This window comes from Saimiri boliviensis, chromosome 3, assembly GCF_048565385.1.
Source record: "Saimiri boliviensis isolate mSaiBol1 chromosome 3, mSaiBol1.pri, whole genome shotgun sequence".
NCBI classification, from domain to species: Eukaryota; Metazoa; Chordata; class Mammalia; order Primates; family Cebidae; genus Saimiri; species Saimiri boliviensis.
Window position 1 is genome coordinate 168,349,888 of NC_133451.1, and position 6,000 is coordinate 168,355,887.

Sequence of the window (6,000 nt, forward strand, 5' to 3'; positions counted from 1 at the left end):
TCTCCTTGGCTTTGCCAGGCATGGCTTCTGCCTCTTCTGCTTCTGTGACCCTCCTCGTTGCTGAGAGTTGACCTGTTTCTTCAACCACCTCCCACCCCAATAAATAGTGCCAGGCTTTGTGCTAGGCTCTTGGTATAAAGTAGTTTACAAAACAAACCTAACCCCTACCTGCATGAACCATAGACTGCAGTGGGGAAGAGAGACATTCGTGAAATATCACAAAAATAAATGTATAAAAATTGAATGAATGCCGAGAGGTTAGGGACACAGGACTATGGGGATGCATACCTGGGATGGAGGGTAAGAAAGTTGAAGGGGTGAGAAATTTCAAGTAGAGCATACAATTAGAGATGGGTTTTCTGTAAAGCTATCAGAAGTGATTTTTCAGTGCCCTTCAATTTCTTAGGCCCCTGCCAAGTTTCTGTAATTAATTTTCTATTCATAACTTTTGTGTTGTTGTTACTTAAAACTGCCTCCAAAACTGAGTAAGTTTTAGGTCTGTAAGACCTGGGTTCACCTTAGGTGCAATATGTACAAAGGTCTTAAGATGTGGGAAATGTAATGCATTCAAGGAAAAGTTTAAAGTCCATTGTGGATGGAGTGCAAAGAGAGTTGGTGTAAGATAGGATTGGAAAGTAAACAGGTAATTAGGTGGCAGGTCATCCCTCTAGGGTGTAGCAAGGATTTCATTCTTTATCCACCTAGCAAGGACAACCCACTGACACTCTTTTAATTGAAATAATTATTGAGATAATGATAGATTCACATGCAATTCTAAGGAATAATAGAGGATTCGTGTACCCTTTACCCATTTCCCCTGATGAGAATATTTTGCAAATCTTTTATACAATATTACAACCAGGATATTGACATTGATGCAATATACCCATTCCATTCAGATTTCCCAGTTTTATTTTTACAACTTTGAGCATGTGTTTGTGGATTTAGGTCTACATAGTAGTCCTTCTTTCACTTTCTTCGGTTTCAGTTACCCATGGCCAATTGTCGTCCAAAAATGTTAATGGAAAATTCCAGAAAATAACAAGACATAAGTTTTAAATTGCACCCTGTTCCGAGTAGCATGATGAAATCTCGCACTGCCCTGCTTTGACCTGCACAAGACGTGAATCATCCCGCGTATCCACGCTGTCTATGCTACCCACCTATGGTCACTTAGCCTTCTTGTTTATCAGATCAACTGTCACAGGATCACAGGGCTAGTGTTCAAGTAACCCTTAATTTGCTTAATAATGGCCCCAAAGTGCAAGAGCAGTGATGCTGGTATATTGTTATAATTGTTCTATTGTAATATTAGTTATTATAGTTAATCTCTTACTGTTCCTAATTTCCATATTCTTTATTATAGGTGTGTGTGTATAGGCATGTATTACTCCATTTTTCTACTGCTATAAAGAAACACCTAAGGCCGGGTGTGGTAGTTCATGCGTATAATCCCAGCACTTTGGGAGGCTAAGGCAGGTGGATCACATGAGGTTGAGAGTCCCAGACCAGCCTGACCAACATGTAGAAACCCTGTCTTTACTAAAAATATAGAATTAGCTGGGGTGGTGGCGCATGACTGTAATCCCAGCTACTCAGGAGGCTGAGGTAGGAGAATTGCTTGAACTCAGGAGGTGGAGGTTACAGTGAGCTGAGATCAAAACATTGTACTCCAATCTGGGTGACAAGAGCAAAATTCCATTTCAAAAAATGAAAAAAAAAAAAAAGAAAAGAAAAGAAAAAGAAAAGAAAAAGTGGTTTAATGGACTCACAGTTCCACATGGCTGGGAAGGCCTCACGATCACAGCAGAAAGTAAAGGAGGAGCAAGGGCATGTCTAACATGGCATCAGGCAAGAGAGCGTATGCATGAGAAATACTTTTTATAAAACCATCAGATCTTGGGAGGCTTATTCACTATCAAGAGAACAGCAAGTGGAAAGCCCTGCCCCATGATTCAGTTATCTGCAGCTGAGTCTCTCCCATGACTTGTGGGGATTATGGAAGCTACAATTCAAGATGAGATTTCGGTGGGGACATAGCCAAACCATATCAAGGCAAATGCAGAGGATATATAGAGTTTGGTGCTGTCCACAGTTTAGAGCACACCCACTGGGCATCTTGGAACACATTCTCTGCAGATAAGAGAGGACTACTTATAATTTTGTCACATATATAGGTTCATGTATTCATCACCTCAGTGAACATACTAAACATTTTCATCACCTCAAGGATCCCTCATGTTGCCCTTTTATAATCGTCTTGTACTTCCTTCAGCTTTCCCATTGTTGTCACTAACCCCTGTCATGCATTAACCTGTGAATCCATCTGGTCCTGGACTTTTTTTGGTGATAATTATTTTATTGCCATTTCAATCTTGTTAGTGGTCCATTCAGGGTTTCTAATTCTTTATTTAAGCTAGGAGGGTTGTATCTTTCCAGGAATGTATCCATCTCCTCTAGGTTTTCTGGTTTATGTGCATAAAGGTATTTATAGTGACCTTGAATAATCTTTGTATGTCTGTGGTGTCAGTTGTAATAGCTCCTATTTTTTAAATTGCATTTTAGGTTTTGGGGTACATGTGAAGAACATGCAAGATTGTTGCATGGGAACACACATGGCAGTGTGATTTGCTGCCTTCCTCCCCATCACCTATATCTGGCATTTCTCCCCATGCTGTCTCTCCCCAATTCCCCACCACTGCTGTCCCTCCCCTGTTTCCCCCTGACAGACCCCAGTGTGTGGTGCTCCCCTCCCTGTGTCCATGTGTTCTCATTGTTCAACACCCACCTATGAGTGAGATCATGCAGTGTTTGTTTTCTGTTCTTGAATCAGTTTGCTGAGAATGGTGGTTTCCAGGTTCATCCATGTCCCTACAAAGGACAAGAACTCATCATTTTTGACAGCTGCATAATCTTCCACGGTGTATATGTGCCACATTTTCCCTGTCCAGTCTATCATCAATGGGCATTTGGGTTGGTTCCAGGTCTTTGCTATTGTGAGCAGTGCTGCAATGAACATTCATGTGCATGTGTCCTTATAGTGGAACGATTTATAATCCTTTGGATATATACCCAGTAATGGGATTGCTGAGTCAAATGGAATTTCTATTTCTAGATACTTAAGGAATCGCCACACTGTCTTCCACAATGGTTGAACTAATTTACACTCCCACCAACAGTGTAAAAGTGTTCCTATTTTTCATAAAATGATTTGGGAAGGATTCCTTCTTTTTGGATTATTTGGAATAGTTTCAGAAGGAATGGTACCAGCTCCTCTTTGTATATCTGGTAGAATTTGGCTGTGAACCCATCTAGACCTGGGCTTTTTTTGGGTGGTAGGCTCTTAATTGCTGGCTCAACTTCACACCTTGTTATTGGTCTATTCAAGGTTTTTGACAGATTCCAAGGTTTGGAATCTGTGGTGATATCCCCTTTATCATTTTTTATTGCATTTATTTGATTATTCTCTCTTTTCTTTTGTATTAATGTGGCTAGTGGTCTGTCTATTTTGTTGATCTTTTTGAAAAGCCAGCTCCTGGATTTATTGATATTTTTGAAGGGTTTTTTGTGTCTTTATCTCCTTCAGTTCTGCTCTGATCTTAGTTATTTTTTGTCTTCTGCTAGGTTTTGCGTTTTTTTTTATCTTGCTCCTCTAGCTCTTTCAATTTTGACTATAGGGTGTTGATTTTAGATCTTTCCTTGTTTCTCATGTGGGCATTTATTGCTATATATTTTCCTCCAGACACTGCTTTAAATGTGTCCCAGAGACTCTGGTATGTTGCGTCTTTGTTCTCATTGGTTTCGAAGGACATCTTTATTTCTGCTTTCATTTCATTGTTTATCCAGTCAACATTCAAGAGCCAGTTGTTCAATTTCCAGGAAGCTGTGTGGTTCTGAGTTAATTTCTCAATTCTGGGTTCTAACCTGATTGCGCTGTGGTCTGAGAGACTGTCTGTTATTATTTCCTTCTTTTGCGTTTGCTGAGGAGTGATTTACTTCCAATTATGTGGTCAATTTTAGAGTTGGTGTGATGTGGTGCTGAGAAGAATGTATATTCTGTGGATTTGGGGTGGAGAGTTCTGGAAATGTCTATTAGGTCTGAGTTCAAGTACTGAATATCCTTGTTAATTTTCTGTCTGGTTGATCTGTCTAATATTGACAGTGGAATGTTAAAGTCTCCCACTATTATTATGTGGGAGTCTAAGTCTCTTTGTAAGTCATTAAGAACTTGCTTTATGTATATGGGTGCTCCTGTATTGGGTGCATATATATTTAGGATCATTAGCTCATCTTGTTGCATTGATACTTTTACCATTATGTAGTATCATTCTCTGTTTCTTTTGATCTTTGGTGGTTTAAAGTCTATTTTATCAGAGATGAGAATTGCAACTTCTGCCTTTTTTTGCTCTCTGTTTACTTGGTAGATCTTCCTCCATCCCTTTATTTTGAGCCTTTGTGTATCCTTGCATGTGAAATGGGTTTCCTGGATACAGCACACCAATGGGTTTGGGCTTTATCCAGTTTTCCATTCTGTGTCTTTTGATTGGGGCATTTAACCCATTTACATTTAAGGTTAATATTGTTATGTGTGAATTTGATCCTGCCATTTTGATGCTAGCTGGCTGTTTTGCCTGTTAGTCAATGCAGTTTCTTCATTGTGTTGATGCTCTTTACCATTTGGTACGTTTCTGAAGTGGCTGGTACTGGTTGTTCCTTTCTATGTTTAGTGCCTCTTTCAGGAGCTCTTGTAAAGCAGGCCTGGTGGTGATGAAATCCCTGAGTACTTGCTTGTTCATAAAGGATTTTATTTTTCCTTCACTTACGAAACTTAGTTTGGCTGGATATGAAATTCTGAGTTGAAAGTTCTTTTCCTTAAGGATGTTGAATATTGGCCCCCACACTCTTCTGGCTTTTAGAGTTTCTGCTGAGAGATCACTGTGAGTCTGATGGGCTTTCTTTTGTGGGTAACCCGACCTTTCTCTCTGGCTTCCCTTAGCATTTTCTCCTTCATTCCAATCCTGGTGAATCTGACGATTATGTGCCTTGGGGTTGCTCTTCTTGAGGAATATCTTTGTGGTGTTCTCTGTATTTCCTGGACTTGAATGGTGGCCTGTCTTGCTAGGTTGGGGAAGTTCTCCTGCATAATGTCCTCGAAGAGTGTTTTCCAGGTTGGACTCATTCTCTCTATCACATTCAGGTACACCTATCAAATGTAGATTAGGTCTTTTCACATAATCTCATATTTCTTGAAGGCTTTGTTCATTTATTTTCACTCTTTTTTCTCTATTCTTGCCTTCTCATTTTATTTCATTGAGTTGATCTTTAATCTTTGATATCCCTTCTTCTGCTTGGTTAATTTAGCTATTGAAATTTGTTTATGCTTTGCAAAGTTCTCATGCTGTGTTTTTCAGCTCCACCAAGTTTTTTATATTCTTCTCCAAACAGTTTATTCTAGTTATCATCTCATCTAAACTTTTTTCTAGGTTCTTAGTTACTTTGCATTGGATTAGCACATGTTCTTTTAGCTCTGAGAAGTTTGTTTTTACCCACCTTTGAAACCTCTTTCTGTCAGTTTATCAGATTCATTCTCCATCAATCTTTGTTCCCTAGCTGGTGAGGAGTTATGATCCCTTGGAGGAAGAGAGGCATTCTGGTTTGTGGTGTTTTCATCATTTTTGTGCTGGTTTCTTCTCATCTTAGTGGCTTTATCTACCTGTGGTCTTTGTAGTTGGTGACTTTTGGATGGGATCTCTGAGTGGATATCCTTTTTGCTGATGTTGAAGCTATTTCCTTCTGTTTCTTAGTTTTCCTTCTAACAGTCAGGCATCTCTGCTACAGGACTGCTGGGGGTCCTTTGCAGACCCTGTTTGCCTGGGGATCACCCACGGGGGTGGCAGAACAGTAAGGGCTGCTGCTGGTTTCTTCTGTTATCTTTGTCCCAGAAGGGTACCTGCCAGATATTGGCCTGAGTTCTCCTTTATGAGGTATCTCTTTGGGTAT